This window comes from Battus philenor, unplaced genomic scaffold (genome assembly GCF_028537555.1).
Source record: "Battus philenor isolate CCGP_79_NKW_IND1 unplaced genomic scaffold, ilBatPhil1.0.hap1 SCAF_21, whole genome shotgun sequence".
In the NCBI taxonomy this organism is placed as follows: domain Eukaryota; kingdom Metazoa; phylum Arthropoda; class Insecta; order Lepidoptera; family Papilionidae; genus Battus; species Battus philenor.
In genome coordinates this window covers 7806687-7824611 of record NW_027181684.1, presented here as the reverse complement: position 1 = coordinate 7824611, position 17925 = coordinate 7806687, and the positions used below count along the sequence as shown (strand labels likewise).

General features: G+C 31.9%; 1 protein-coding gene across 3 annotated transcripts in view; it reads right to left on the bottom strand.

Annotated features, from left to right (window-relative positions):
- Positions 1–17681, bottom strand: part of LOC137923402 (synaptic vesicle glycoprotein 2B-like) — a 34419-nt gene extending 16738 nt beyond the window's left edge. The window contains exons 1-2 of one of the 3 annotated variants that reach the window (XM_068766645.1): positions 6424–6641; positions 6298–6340 (exon numbers count right to left, since the gene is read on the bottom strand). The gene's annotated coding sequence lies outside the window, so the exon portion shown is untranslated. Of the gene's footprint in view, positions 1–6297; positions 6341–6423; positions 6642–17558 lie in introns of those variants that run through there. The other 2 variants (XM_068766647.1, XM_068766648.1) reach the window with 2 other exon arrangements.
- Between the last annotated feature and the right edge of the window lie 244 nt (positions 17682–17925).

Genomic DNA, 17925 nt, shown 5'->3' with positions numbered 1-17925 from the left:
AAAAATTATTATATTGATTACAGTCCTTATATCGGAAAAAAATATGCTTGGTTAAGGCGACTTATGGACGCAGTTCGTTGCATTAAAGTAATAGTTAATTGTTTGAAATATTACAATTAAGAAGACAAAGAGAGATGTCAATCTTGCTGTCTGATGAATTTACAAAGACTTCTCTTTACCAAGTCCAGACAAATATCATTACAAATTGTGAAAATTTAAAAAGAATACATATTCGAGTTTTATATGCAACTTAACGTAGTAACTATAGTTATTCAAAACAATTTGAACATAAGATTTCTTTTGTTTTTTAAACAATCTATAGTTGCAGCAAATAAGATGTATCATCTCGACTATTAAGCCTCAAAAACCTTAAATCATTAGTAAAAGTAAAAGAAGAGCTTTATAACTTTTCGAAGTCAACCAAATACAATAATAAAACAAAATAATTATTTGCCTTATTGCATTTAAGTAAAGGATATTTAATTGATTTTTTATATTAAAAGAATTTTAATAAATTTATACTGATATCATTTTAAATCTTGTAGAACCTTGAGTTACTTATTACATTATTTTTTATTTTTAATATTTTCATAAATATTACACTAAAAACATCATTAGCATTGTACAACAATATAAATACACGGCAGAATTTTATTCTCGTTATAAATATGTGTTTAAACATTCGAAAATTTTTTAAATCTGTTGGAATAAACATATCTTTGACAGTTGCTATGCTAACGCACACCAGTTTCAATTTAAGTTACAAGACCTTTACGGCCTTGCAGCATAGACATTATGTGACGGGAATAAAGATTTTTTTTTAATTACGATCTTATGTTACTTTGTATCTGTGTACATAAAATATAATATTTTGTAATAGCCAAGTTTGAATTCATAATCATAACTTCAGCCGGATGACGTTGACTACTAGACATCGGCCTCCTCCATAAATTTCTAACAAGATTGGTCTGAAGAGGTCTGCTTCCAGCGTCTTCCAAAGATCATAACGAGGTCTCTTGTTCCCACTGTACGTGGATGTCCAATGCTGCGCTTGTCGATTCTATATAGTATATTTATAGTTTATTAGCTCGCGGATTTCGGATCCGCGAGCCCTGAGTCCGATGAACCTGTAAAAGCCAAAACGGCTAACAGCGCCCATCAACTTTCGAATATAGCTTGTCCATTCTTGGTCAATCCAGAATCTAAAGGCTCCAGCGGCCATTTGTTCTGCGCTATGTGGCCTGCGCACTGCCATATGAAATGAAATGAATTTCATATGAAACATTTCATATGAAATGCTAGAATACCCAGAGCGCCTGAAGTTGGGGAATAAGAGATCTAAGTATGATCTCGACTATTTCTATCGTAAATAAAAATTTCGGCAGGATTTTTTGAGAGTCCAACTCATACGAAAGATCCCGTTGTTTCATCCCACACATAGACCACAACATCGTGTAATAGCCTATTTAAGTATTTAGCTCGTCAACACGTCACAAAGATAACTTGACACCAGTTAAACGATATAATCATCCATAGTATAATTTACATAATTTATATTACGTTGTAATCAATAACGTTTGTATGAACTTAGATTATTTAAGGCGACTAAGTGTCATAGTTTTGTCAGGACATAATCGTTTAGCATATGTATCGTTGCAGTAAATATCTTGGAATGCATACGTGACAAATAATAACAAAACGAAGTTGATTTATTTCTTTTTGGTAGATATTTTTATATAACAAAATATATAACTTTAACGGAACTATTAAGAGTAGTATATATTTATTTTATATACATCAACCGGACATGAAACATAATAGTAATAAGATAAAAAAAGCTAATGTTGAATTGGATAGACTTGGTTAGTAAAAAATATGGCGGTCAGTCACTTGATGACGTTGGAAATAGATGTTCATTAACTGATATTGTTATATTCATAATATTCCTTACAGTGACCACATGTTTACTGCATGAGAAGAATGCTAGAATCAAATAAGAATTTATTAGAAACTAGAATCAGATTGAACTCTAATATAATGGCATTCTTCAACTTAAAGGTACGTTGGTTTCAAACGCGCCATGATCTGAACCCCAAACAAATTTAGACAATTTTTTGTCACTTTTAAAATATCCTAAGCATATTAATAAATAGCAAAATACATTAGCAATAGATATTCAAACTTCATCATTTAACTGATCCTTCATGATATAATAGGATTTTTTTATTTGTTTTAATGAACTTCAATTGATTACGTGATAATTTAGATACATTACATGGTAGTGTATTGTAATACGGTAGACAGTTGCCCACAAAAGAGTAGTAACTCTTAAGAATAGTATTTTTATGAAGCTTAATGTACATAGATTTTACAGATTACTATATAATACAAAGCACTCACAATACGTTTTTATATTTATAATATACCGCGATGTTTTGGCTACGTGGGAATTGGTTCGAGTCGATACACGATGGATAATTTAATTGTATTGTTGATTAACCGGGTGCCATATCTAATAAAATGCTCGAGTTAACTTTGAAACACTGAGAAGGTAACAATTGTATCGTATAGTTTAAATTAACCGTGACTGTTGTGTATCAATGCGTACGACAAAGGTAAAATTAACAATACATCGATGGGAAAACTACTAAATTAGTTTACAGGCATTGTTCTTATGAATTGGATAAGTGTAAACTCTCACTTTTTTAATTCTGTGCACTATTAGAGTGATCATCGGCTTCAAATCGAAGTTATGTAACAGAGTCCAGTACCGGATTAAAAAGAAATGATAAGCAAAGGTCAATAGATTTACTCAGAACACGTATTATGGGACAAAATTACTATAATATTAAGAAACATCGTGCGCTATAAAAATAAAAGGAAACTACTGTCAACAAAATGGAGTTGTCCAATTGGAAAAATAAAAGTTAGCTGGCCATACAAAAGGTGGAGAGATGATATTTCGAGCAACAAATAAGTCAAAACAAGTAAAGACACGGATGCATGGAGTACACTGGAGGAGGCCTACACTAACGGAGCTCCCTTTTAATCGAAGAAAACAACAATTACTAACAATTATAAATCTGACTAATATTATTCAAAAAGTATTTTTTTAAGATTTAGAAATAAATGGCTTCATTCATGCATATAATTAAAAAAAATGTTTAAATGTTACGCACGGAATCCCAAATTGTAAAAGCCGAAAAGGCCTGCAATGATAAATGTCTTCGGAAATACAGTAAAGGTCTCAGTAAACTTCGTTGGTAGATATGGTAATTAATGACGTATAAGATTTATATTAATAAACAATGCAGTACTTTAATGCGTAGTTGGTTTAATTATTGACATATTTTTAAAACACAAGAGCTTTATTTAAATTTATACAATAATTGAACTGGATTGTGAACATATTAATAACGATAATAAAAAGTTCTATGCACAATTACGTTGTTTTTCTTGGTTATTAATTTTAAATAGATTATATTTACAAGAACGCGTGAATATTATTCCTTTTTAAAACAACGATTTTTTTTAAATATGTAAAATGAAACTACTAACTAACGGTCACAGTTTTAATTTATAATATCTTGCTATGACAGACAGAAGAAATATGTTGAGAAGTAGAATATCTTTCATCGTTAATTCACCGTTTTAAAAATAAATTTCATATGCTAATACTACTTAAATATTATAATTTAATACCGTTAAAATTGATCTTTTCTCCTTGTTTATGATCAGACATATTTAGAGGTACGGAATTTTCGCAAAAAAAAATCACCAATTTCGCATTTAAATTTTTCAAACATTGCAAATTTCGCATTAATTTCGCATTTATACTTTAAAACTTATTAAATTTGGGGTAATAGGCATTTTTCGATAAAAATTTTTCAAAATTAAAGGTGCACGCCTTAACATTTGACAAATTTAGTTAATTAAATAATCGTAAAAAAATTTATATTCGCAACCTTAAGCGTTCTTTTTTAGTTTGTTACGACGACATTGTATATTTTAAAGATGAGTTAAGCGTCCACTATGTAAAGTTGGATGTCAAATACTCTGTATTAGATTCTGTTCCATCAAAGAACGAAAAGTTGCATTTGACGGCCAACAAATTGTCATGCATATTATGATTTAAATTTTTATTAATGAGTTCATGGATTAGCCCATTGATGGCAGAGTTCGAAAAAAAGATAAGGCGTTTTTCTAAAAATTAGAGATTTTCAACTGATCAGAGGTCTTTTACACAAAACAAAGAGCTTCTTAACTGATAAGTAAGCCAAGAAATATATCCCGTAGTCTATGATACGGGGTTGACATCACTGAATTTACCTATGAAAGTGTGTATATTCATCAATTACCTCATTTAAAAATGATCTTGAAAAACACAATAATTGCATACATTTCGCATTTATTCGCATTTATAAGAAATTTTCGCATTTATTCGCATCTATTTCGTAAATACGAAATTTCCGTACCCCTAGACATATTAAGTATTGATAGTAAGAATGGGTTTGTATTATTATTGCAACTTCCACAGATTTATACGTTACCAAAACTGTTAAAATCGTTTATTTTTAATTTCCAACTTATTCCCGTATTTTTGTCCTATTGAACTTTAGCAAAAATATGCGTTGAATATAAATTTAAGATCAATAATATTAAGAAACAATCTGTTTGAGTTTAAATTTTAACAGATTTATAAAAATTAAAACTTAGTTTCCTGTATAATTTCTGTTAAATAAGTTGTAAAAATTCGAGTGCTTTCTTATTCACTTTTCCGATTTATTGCAATTTCCCGTCTTATTTCTTTACGAGGTTAATTAATGTAACGTAACGATAATAATTATAATATTTATCTGAAACAGAACAGGCGAGAGAGAGAGGTTTTCGCTTATTTAATATTTGCCTTACTTACCTAGACGACCTCTAGTAAAAGAGACTACAACTAGGAAGTAACATTTGTTGGAGTGATGTTTATCTTATTTAGTGACATTAAATTTTTTGCAGGTTGCATTACAGAACGATTGTATTTTATTTAATTTAAATGAAAACCAAAATGTAAAGTAAACCCTTTAAAACAAATTAGGTAGATATATACAGTTTTAGTTTATAGTTCGTAAACATCTCTATTTCATTTTTAATGGAATCAGGCGTTACCTCGCGGAAGTCCATCCTAAGTAAGAAAAGTACCAATATTTAGCCACTTCCGCACATGCAGTAGTAGTCGTGCTATAAAATGCACCGCCCGCCAGCCCGCTGATAAATGCGTATGCAGCAAACAATGCGAATCACACAACCGCCACCGCCAAATTACTCAAAACGTGTTTCACCCCTCCACGGGGCATCTTCAGGAGTTATGTTACAACGAGAGATTCAATTCTGTACGCTCATTATCACATAAATTTTCGCGTGAATAAATAATGGAATATTTTTACAGTCACACCATGTTAATTACATTTGATTTAATTACGACCCTGCATATGCTCTAATTGCATGTTTAGAATATAAGATGAACAATTGTAAGCGACGACCATCGGATAAAACGCTATTTTTATACCATGAAAATCTGTATTAAGTTACAAGATGTGTTTTTCAAACATGTAGTTACACATTATATTGAAAAAAAAATTAAAAAGCAATAGAAAAAATAAGAAACTGACGACATTTTTCATTAAAAGGAAAGAGAAAATCTATTGAAAACCAAGAAAATTACAAAGGCTGTTCATCCAATTTTTTATACATTGAACATTATGCGAATGTTTATTGGCAGATAGGAATTAAGTTGTGCTAATTTGAAAACTTATTGAAGTTCTCGTTTACAATTTAGTTTTTGTTTTCGATTTCGATTAAGTACAATAATGTATATGCATCTCTTACATTGTTGAAATTTTTTTGAAAGTACATCATTTTGAATGATTCAAGTAAATTTTGACTAATCTTAAAGTATCATAAGCATTATTAACTAAGAACATAGAGTCCTAAATATTGGTATATTAGATAAAAATTAATAATTTTTAGGGAAAACAATATAAATGCTAATGACTTTACAGATTTTATAAACAAAGACCACAGTGACAAAATATTTGCAATCAAAAATAATTACTTCTTAAACAATAAATTTTACTTTATCATTATTGCATAACGTACAATTACATATAAGATAAATGCATTGATATTTAATTTTGAATGTAATTTCAGATAATTGTTATAATTAAGGGAGTATATTAATAATTTACAACGTGAAAGAATACTTTCTTTATGTATTATATATGTATGTAATTGTTATGTAATGCTTACCAAATTAGAAGCTTTACTTCGTACAGAGCGTCAATAGACAAACCTAAACAAAACATAATCTCATAAAGTTTTAATTGCAATCTTTGCTTTTACCACAAACAAGCAATGTAAGCACTCGTAATATACCTTTGCACCTCACTTCGAGTCCTGAGCATGCACATGGGTTGTTTTAAGAAAAAAACATGTAAGGGCAAACTTGGCGACGAAACTTTAACCGTGTCGTCGATTACCGTTGATGGCGAATAAGACGTGTTAATGTGCGGAAGACGCGCGGGACTGTGCAGGTTTAAGGCGCGAGCGTTACGTTTTGCACCACCCGACACACTGTTGCTCTCCAACCTTGCTTGTTATTGTTTCTGACAATTATATCGTTTTGAGGTTGTAGTATTTTTTCTCAGTTCCGCTACACGACATATATTTCGCAAAGGGAGGAAGTCGCGATTCATGAGGCGTGTATTTTAACGAGATAAATGCATAGTGCATTGAATAGAGACGAGTTGAAATTACAGCCATTATCTCTTCAAAGTAAGTGTTGATATCCATTAATCAAATAATAATGTAACAACATAATTATTAATTAAAATTTATTTGTGCTCTAGTCCATCGTGAGAAAGTATGTATCATATAAACCGAAATATATCTCTATTTTAAATGTAAGGTGGGAAATATGTTTCTTAAATGAATAATGTAATTTTTTTTGGTGAAACTTCCAAATATGTGAGTTATTAGGATACAAATGCAGCATGTATTGCTGATAGCTTAGATTCCTACATAATTTATTTAAGTTAAACCTTATAGAAACTTTTGGCCATGTAACAAAAATCTTAAATATATGGCAAATTTTCAAAGCAATGAATAAGAAGAACACACATATTTTAAACTGTAAAGCTGTTTAGCTTTCTACAAGAAAAACTCTTGTCTTATTAAAAAAAGTTTTTTTGTTATGTTGCAGTCTAATACTGCCAACATCAATAAATTGTGAGTTTCCTTCTTGGAGAAAACTTTCCGTTATTTTGAATCCGATGAGCTTAGAGAGGTACTAAAATTGGCGGCAAAAGAGAATCTTGTTTAAAGGTATGTATTAAAAGGAATGAAGCAGTAAAGGTTGTTATTTATTGCTCGAAAAAAACAAACAAATATCTGTAGCATAGAAATTCGTTGATGATAAAATTGTATTCATAAGAAAAAAAAATCATTTTACAAGGACGAATTCTTTATATTTAGGAAATATAAAATAAACTTTGTAATAATGGATTCTGATCATGGTTACGTTATGTACATAAATATGTCATCACTACGTCACGACAAATAAATATTTGTTCCCCAGATAAGTGACGGTTTGTTTGCTTTCTTTATTAAAACATAATTTGACCTCTTAATAAACTGTTAAATTTTAAAGGTTAACTAAAATCGATGTTATTTGTAAATTTCGGTAAAACGGTAAAAATTTTTACAATTTATCAAAGAATTTGTTCCAATGCGTAATAACTTTAGAGCGAGCCTTTAAGTGCGTTACATAGAAAATAGTTACAAGTGTTGCTTCATCGACGTGTGTATGCTAATAAAAATTGTAAACGATTATGTCTAGTCGAATATGTATATAAATTGAACCACAGAACATAGATATTTTTTGTAAAATGAATTTAAGAGTTTTTACCCCATGAATTCAAATTCCTCATACTAATGGCGTTGTTGTTATGGTGCTGACGTAACCGCGGTACCATGGAGAGCGCGGTGAGCTTGGCAAAGAAAAAATAGCACGAGCGTCGCCGCTGCGATCATTGGCATACTCACGGATGGAGCGGCAGTTACTCCCCCGTCTCGTCGCCAGCATTGTTAAGATGCGGTACGGTTTGGGTTCTACTATAGTTAATAAAATCGTTTCACTTTAATGTTAATATGAATATTATATTGCCTATTTAAGCATAGGTTGTAGTGTGCTTACTGCATACTCGAGATATCGTAATTTACAGGGCAGGTTTCACCTAATAACCATAGAGACGTTGCTAAAGTTCCTACCTCTTCACGTGCAACTTCACGCATCTTAATGTTAAACGCGAATCGAGTAACAGCTCAAGCTGATGTCTCTCGGAGCTCAACTTCGTCACAGTCTTGTAGCGTTCACCTAAACAATGAAAGAACATGGCTGCGACCGTAATAAATAATGTGACACCCCAAGCCGAGGTCCTTGAGGGAGCCAATTGAGCCAGCTTAAATAAAGTTTATTCTAAGCGCTTAACACACTTTTCAGCGTGCTACCGCGTCAAGTTAGTAGTTGTACTAACTTCACATAATCATTATCATTTTAGCCGCTATCCACAACTGGTCATAAGTCTTGAATAATTAATAAAACGAACACTTTTGTTTGTTACACAGCCCAGCGGATTCGCAGAAAGATAGTAGTGGGTAGACCACAGAGCAGAACAAATACTCGCTGGTATTAAGGTTCTGGAGTGGAGACAAAGGACCGGCGAGCACAGCGGATGACCTTATTAAGGTCATCGGAAGACGCTGGACGTAGGCCGCTTTCGAGGACGATTGTCAACTGGTAATATACAAGATGAAGCTTTCTTGTAGTCAAATAAATTTTAAAAGGATAGCATACCAATGCATTGCTTACCTTGAACTAGCAAGACGCCTTTAAATTAAACAAACTTAAACTTTTTAAACAACTTTTAAGGTAATGGTTTAGTTTTAAACTATATTTAATTATAAATTTCTATCGCATTTTTAGTTTATATCCAACTTTATCTAAAAGTATAGCTTCATTTGCAAAAAAATGAGCACGGACGATGAAATTGCTTATAGGAAGACCTTCTTTACACGAGGTAATGTATACCATTGTAATAGCTTACTTTCTTTATTTATTAAGAGGAATTTAAATAGCCGCTTTGAGTTGATCCGAAGCGGTCGCTCTGAGAGGCCTATATGGAATCACTTTAGAGGCAAGCAGGTGAGCTGCGGAGCAAAGATGAGTGCAATTGCCTCTGCCAAGGTGAAGTCGCGGAAGAAGAGAGGTGTTGCATCGATACTATACCACGTATCGCTCTCCAAACGCTTAACTACTTAACAGAATCACATCGCAGATGCGGCGGTGGTGGAACTGTAAGGGTTCTGAATTTTTTTCGATTCACAGAGACACGGAAGGCGACAGAGTCAAACATTTAATCTGCTGAAAGGCCCTATACCTAGGAATACTCGCCTACTTGCTCGAGACTACCCAGGGTACGGACGGATTTGAGGACTTTGTTGCCATCGTTAGTTGAAGAGGCCAGGAAGTAGGATGCACTAGGTTCCAGCTCATTGGGGTGAAGAATGAGATAATTTTTTTTCGCGGAGACGGTGCGCGGTCGTCAATGGCAGAGATGTGCAGACAATGGAATATCGTAGGGACTGAATTAACCATTATTTAAAAAATAGTAATGCAGGTTGCTCAAATTTTAGAGAAAATATCGCTATTTGTATAACATCGTCGAAATGTCATTTACATTTGATACTTTAAATGAAATAGTTATTATTACTGTCTATCAAAAAGGACGAGTAATCTTCCAACGTGTTTACCCAGAATATCAGACGTTAGGTAAGTGTGCATAAACATTACCATTAGTTTGCCTAGTTGTTAAACCTGGGAAGTCCCTGGTGCGCGAAGATTCGTACAAAAAACATTAAAAATAATATTTAGCTAGTGGTCGAGATTATGATGCTAAGTTTCTCAAGGACTTATTAATGACGTCTTAAAACCGCTAATTGTGTTGACCGAATGCTCGGATGAATTATAGCAACCAACTTATAGACGAGCTACGTACATTATAAACTTACTTATCTAAAAAGACTTTCGTCACACGATTATTTAATTAGATAAATTTTCTTTAATTAGATAAATTTTCTTTAATTAGATAAATAGATTAAAATATATAAATTTGCTGACATGGCCAAGCGGATTCTCGAACAAAGCGTTGGATTTCTACCAACATGGTGGACAAACGTCCTTGGTAAGCTCGTTGGAGAACGCTGAGATTTTTTGGTATTATAAATCTTTTGGAGGGGTAGGAGAGGCCAGTGGCGTACCTAGAACTTTTGCCGCCCGGGGCGATCTCCAGTTTGCCGCCCTTTCTCTTATAAGTCAATCAAATTGTGGTTTTTATAAATTAATAAATAAATAAATTGTGTTAATTACACATAAATAAATTATTAAGTTATTTAATCAATATTAATTAATACACAGAGTAATTTTTTTAGACATATTTGTATGCACTCGTAAATATACGAGTATTTAAATAATTTCTACACTTCTAGCTTTCATACTAGAAAAATTGTGTATAATGCTCTCAAAATTTATATTATTTGTTTTATTATTTGCGTTTTGTACTAACGTATCTCTTTGTTCAATGAAATGTGTTTGCAAAGAATTTAGTTTTATATGGCATTGGTGGACATTTAACCCTTTTACTTGCAGGTATTTTTGAGCGTCCTTAATTTCCAAAAGGACGGGTTCCCATAAATGAAGGTAACATAGAAAAGAAAAAGATTACATAGAATTGAGTAATAATCCAGCATCTGATCTCGTTTTACAATTTTCTTCTTCTAATAATCATAATAATATATTATTCAAGAAAGAAAAAATATAAAATGAATAAGTTGCTTTTTACAACTATAAGTAAATATAAAAAATGCCGCCCCTAGGTAAGTGCCGCCCGGTGCGGACCGCACCCACCGCCCCCCCCTAGGTACGCCACTGGGAGAGGCTATGTCCTGCGGTGGGTGTCCTACTGCTGATCACAAAGGTGACTATATAAATACTGAAAAGAAAAATTTACATGTCACCAAATTCTTCCGTGTTTGGTGTTCTATCTTTCTTTCTCTTTTAGTCTCGAAATTTTATACGACACTAAAAATGTGAATTATTAATTTTTTTTTTATTTTAAATGTCGTAAATTCTTGAGACAACTATACAAATAAATTAAATACTTCATATTTCAAAAAAATTGCCATGTAACTTAAAATATCGCTTCTAGATAACATTGGACTATATTATAGGCGTCTTATTGTCTTATTGTTGACAAATTAATATTTTAGTGCACAGTTATGATTGATCATAAAACTGACATTCTTGAAAAATGCGACAATTTTTTATATGGGTGTTAAAAATAACACTACGACTCAGCCCTATTTCGATATCTCTTCAACTTTACAACTATTATTTTATATATTATATAATTAAAACGTTCTACTCGGTTTCATCGTGAACCACAATACTTTAAGAAACGGGCGTAATTTGTTATCTATTACATAATTTATTATTAATATATAGACAAAAAGCTTTTAATATGTCGAATCAGATATACTTTGATTATTATACGTAATGTTTTAAGTCATAGCTGTTATTTAAACGGTCAAAGCGGGCCGAGCAATCCTGGTTGTAAATTTTATAGCAAATATTAAGTTATAGGACTTTAAATAATAATGGTAAGACATCCACCCTATGACCAAACTATTTCGTAAATGTCATCTTTAAAGAAAACGTCGGGTGTAGGCTGCTTCCTACTGGTCCTATTAAAAATTTATGTGGGAGGCCTATGTCCAGCAGTGAACGTCTAAAAGCTGATATAATGACAAAGGTTGATCATGGTGGTACCGGCATATAAAGTGGTTACCACCCTGTTCACCCATGGTCGCCGTAAGAGGCGACTAAAGGCAAAATATTAATATGACGTCGGGCAGCAATATCTCCGGAACACATTCATATAAGTAAACTGCATTCACCAATCAATGTCAATGTGCAATTGGTACATACCCTGATATAAGTATAAATTTATTATCATAAGATTATGACATCTATTGTCACTAACTAATTTTATTAATTATTTTTACCGATTTAGGTTAATTATTCTATAGTATTAAGGAAAAAAATAAAAAAAAGCTATAAATAAATTAAGTAAACGTAATTTAAAAAATAAAACATAATTAATGTGTCGACCTCAGAGAGTGTCCCACCGCCACAATAATGTACTCGTTTCGAACCGGTCCATCAAGGTAAAGGCTTATATGCCAGTTTGTATCAACCGGTACAGATAAAATATGAATTATATCAATTTTTTAACAAATTGTTCTATTAATTTATAAATAAATAAATTTATTTGTTTATTTATACAACCTATAAAAATCGAAAAAAAGATTAACTATCTAACAGTATTTTTTAGTCAGCCAAATGCGGCATTCGTGATAAGAGTCGAAAAATTGCGATGATCGAAGAATTAAACCTTTCTTTATGAAATATGAATATTTTCAAAATTTTTCGTTTTAATTTTTAGGACTCGGACGTGTGTATACACGTCATTAAAAATATTCAATTTGGTCTAGAAAGTAACCGCACAATTTATCTTTTTTTTTATTTGGGTAGCCTTCGACTGTAAATGACAAACAAACATATACGCCGATATAAATATAATAGACGCTTATCTGCCGGGAACGTTCTTAAATAATTAATAAAGATATTTAATGTTATAGTGTTAATATATTAAATATATAATAACTTAGTTATGTATATGCATATAATCGCTATGAAACTAAATATAAAAATCTTTATTATAACATTGCTCCCAATAGGTACGTTGCTGTAAAATCGATGTGCGTTAATTTCGTTAAAATCCTTCCTAGACCGTAGACTAAAGTTACGATTTTGTCGTCGTGAATAAGTAATTTGTAGTAATAAGAGAAATAGTTCCAAAAATAATATAAACATTGAAACAGTCTTGCTCAAGTAAAAATACACCATAACGCCGACATTGATGCAGTTGCGTAAAATAATACTCTTGATATTACTGAAAATAGATAATAGAAATATTTCTCACAAACGGAGCACTGAGGCAGAAAAAGTTTAGAAACCGTTAAGCAAAATAGACGTCTGAATGATGGTACTAGATATAGATTTTTTCGTAAACTTAACAACAAAACTTTGTTACTCGTTACCAATATTTCGTGAAAAATTGATCTAAATTATCAGCACTGATTGACAACAGTCATGTCCACATTTAGGTATATTCTTTGTTTTCAATCTAATCCAAAACAAAACACTAATATAATAAAATATAAGACAGTAACAATTATATGTTAATTTTAAGAAGATTATATAAACATTTGCAAAACATCCCATTATAGTGTGAAGGACTTTTAAGTCATAATATAGCTTGGAAATATAAACATAGTTTGCTCTACTACTTTATTAAAGATATTGTAAAGTTGACCACAAAAAAGCGCACGTCTGACTTTTGCGATTCTAAATGGCTTTAATGTGATAAATGCCATTACAGGAGTGCACAACATGGTTTTAGTTTCTATGAAATTAGACTTTTCTGGTATTCTTCTCACGACGTACATAAGCGGTCACTGTAAATAGTCTTATGTGGATACTTATATGAATAAGTGAATAATTGAGTAATCTAACAGTTTAACAGCTTTTAAGAAAACCCATCTCTTATGTTAAGAAGAAATCTGCATACACTAAAGACGTACAACTTAGAACAAGCATTAATAAATTTCAGATACCGCTCGGCAAGATCAGTAAAAGATAAATGCGAACCGATTAGTCGTTGCCAAGATGATTATCATTCCATACAAACGAAGTTTTTATTTGCATTACGATCTATTAAGAGTTTTATGCATTTGTTATAACAGTGTCTGTCTAATTTAAATATCTCGATTTACCCACCTTGTCCTAAATTTTAATTATGTTAATTCAAAAAAGACAATCGCAAATTTATTTGAAGTGATTTTCATTAGTTCCATTACATAATGGGAATCGATTAATTATCAATATACTCGTAGCAATCTCGATAAGAACTTCGTGCGTTTACTAGAACGACTTTGTACCGGCATGCTAATAAATTCGCTCATGTATTTGTAGGACGATATTATTCACTCGAGATTTTTTTTTTAATTATTATAAGTCATTACTTTTTTTATTCTTCTATTAACAAGCATTACTTTTAATGAACAACTTCGAAACTTTCATAAATCTTGTAGGCTCTTGTAAAAAAAAATACAAATAAGCAAAAATTTCTTGTTTCTTTTATGTGAATGGCAAACAATATCCGTGGTACGATTCAAACTGATTGGACAGAGCTCTTAGTAAATGATAATGAAAAATATATTTGTTTGTTTATAAAATATTTGCAGTCAAAACTTTATCACAGTCGTATAATAATAATGTAAAATAAATGTGAACGTTTTGCGTTATTTGCTGGTAACGTAATTCTAAGACTTCTGTGCAAAATTCATACTGCAACACTTATTTTAAAAAATGGACTTATTCAGAAATTTAGTCTTAGATCTTATTATGATTATAAATATATTTTTAACTATCTGTTCCCCATCCGTTCCGCAAACTTAATGAATGTTCCCTCAACTCCCCTTGCGGGTGGATTTCGTGGAGCCTGTTCTTATCTGACCTCTACTCGGAACATAAGAAATTTTCTACCTGTGAAATATTTAAGCCTTATTATGGTTATAGATATTGTGATGCGTCAGTACATTGTTGAAAAAACTTTCCAAATAGGGTCACGATCCTTAATTGATTAAAGTAAGGGTTACGCCTCACGGAGTAGGATATGATAATTATCATCATGTTAGCTGACAGACGCCCACTGCAAGGCATAGGTATCCCTCAAAAATTACCAAGAGGAGGAGGATATATAGATAGAAAATGAATACCGGACTATCTTCCGTTGGTATTCAGAGTACATATGGCCTTTTCCAAGTAAGTCTAACTACTATTTTTAATTTGTCACAGAAAAACGCACTATACAACAAACTGTTGGGTGTTTAAATTCCAAAAAATAAGCAATTATCGCGATGATGACTACATTGTTTACACAGTGAATGCATATATTATCTTTAGTATCATAATTTAATCTTTATCAGAAGTGTCAGCTGTGATTTAGAGATAATTTTACGTGAAGGATAGCGTACAGTGAGTCGCGGCCTGAACAAGCAAACTGTCTGACGAGTTTACCACAAACAAAGAAACTTCCATTTGTCTATCACTTCTTCGTAGATTTTAGTCACATCAACGTTTTACTTCCACGTATACAATTACCTTTGAGTCGCAATTGCAAAACATCGTAGCTATTTATATATTGTTATAAATGCCAACAAACACTATATGTGATGTGATATATTTATACGTATAATACATCGCACAGTTGAAGTACACTGTGATGAAGGTGTGTTATTGGGTGCGAATAAAGAAAAGCTATTAGTGAGGATATATATAAGAAAACTATTAGACGCACGCTAGTCGCTGTTTAGAAATATGTGACATTGATGCGTTCTTAACCTATGTCTTACATAAGTTATATGTGCGTGGTAATCAAAATATCATATCATACTGTAAACATTAAAGGCCATTATAGCTGTCATAAGGTCATTAAAGCTAAATGAAGAAGACGAAAGTGACTTTTTTCAAGGTTTTCCCACGGCATTTTCTTACAGTCGTACATGTTATTAATAATATTAAATTAATATATTAATGAACAAGATTTAATTAATTAATATTAATATATTAATGAACAAAATTTTAATGTGCAGACATGAAGGACAAAGTTCCCTTTGCGTTTTATTCGCATGTCGTGAAAATTAAAACGACTGTTAGTTAAATTTATACGTGGCCGATCGTGTATGCTAAGTTTCTGTCACAAAAAAATGCCGCATACAAACACGCACTTATTTTGCTAACTAAAAATTTCTTCATACGACGCAATTAAATCCAATTTTGTTATAGAGTTGATTCGAAATCTATTGGCCAATGTCACTTGTAAAGTAAATAATTAACTGTAAAGAGTTAGTAGTAATCTGATATCTAATTTCCTTTATAATTATTATTAACAGTGATAATTTTTTTTGTTATGTAATCTGTTCGTCATCATGCATTCTTTTTTTTTAAAGTGGCTCTACCGATGTTATGCTCTAATAAATTACTAACACGAAAAGTGTAAAATGGGCTTTAAAAGACCTATTTTGTGAGCAGTGATAGCCCAGTGATAAAAGATTAAGACTTGCCATCATAAGTCGCGGGTTCTATTCCCGGTATACAATCTTATATAATTCACACTTTTTGACTTAAATATATGAGATTTCCAGTGTCCACAAATAAGTTCCACAAGATGGACAGTAGAGTACTCTGCGTTCCATAATACGACACTGCGATCACAAATCCTCCTGTCGATTTAGTATATCCTCCATACATATCTTTTGGGGAAGGCTATCTTTCGTAATATACGTATATGGGCTGAAACAACGACTCTTCATATGCAAATATATAATTCATATAGAAAAACAATGCCCAAAACTTTTTAATACAACTCGTAAATCCTAATGCATTTAAAGTTTTGTTGATTACTTTTTAATAAATAATTGCAAGACATTTAATGTTTGATACTATTTTTAAAGAGTTCATCTTAAAATTCTTTGTAATGAAAAATAGTTCTTATATATCTTAACCGATTTCTTGAACCTTTTTGATGAATACGACTACATTAAAACCAAAATATATAATAGCGAATAGTATTTAAAATTATTTTCTTTGTGACTAAGCGCCAAAGGTTCATTTTTAATGTAATTTATAAACTAATAAATTATGGTAAAAACAGCAAGTCCTTATTGTATAATGTATTGTTATACTTTTGTACAGGACATTTTGCTTTAATCTTAAAAGCGGTTGCCTCACGAGTACACACTAATCCTTGTCGAAATGGAATAATGACGGCTAGCAAATAATGATCACTTGTTTAAACGGGTCACTGCGTTCAGAAATAATCACGTTGTTATTGTACGAAATTTCTAGAAGAATTTTATATTTCATGGAACATTTTCGAAGGTGTATGAAGACGATTTGCATGAATTTGTGAAACCGATGACTAAGTGACGGTGCTAATCGATGGTCACCCGGGACGGAGGTCTAACGAGAGGTGATCGTGTACTGCCAATTATCGGGGACGAATTTTGGAGGGGGCTGTAGCAGATGTTCGCTTGCCGCCCCCAGTCTTGCAAACAAGACATCAAAAGACGATAACAAAATGATTTACGGGTATTTGATTCGTCATATATGTATTATGTAACTATTGACTCTTCGGATACAAAATCTAAGAAATATTTATTATCGTTCCATTATCATGAAAATATTCTGGTTAATTTCTAATGAAAACTTGCTTCTGGGAATATGTATTTGGTTAATATTTAAAGATGTAATAGAATAAAAAACTTACTTGGCGGCTTAATGTGCCTCTTCTACTGTTCTTGTAATGGAATGAAAGTTCAGCCACTAGAGTGGCTATGAACAAATGTATAGATGATGAGGTGAACTTAACACTAGGTATCGCCACTGGAAGATACACTCAGGGAGTGTGAACGGAGACGATCCGTTACATCCTATATATCAAGACAGGCCTCACTCGTGTCAACACGCGAGATCCGGCTGCAAATACTACGCGAAAACAAGTAAATACCATTTAATCATGGATTTCAAAGGCCGACGTTCGAATGCTTTTCCGGGGAAAGAGTAAAATATCAGTGATGAAACGTACTATTTTGCCTATTGCACTTATGCAACGAAATATATACTTCTTAGTATTA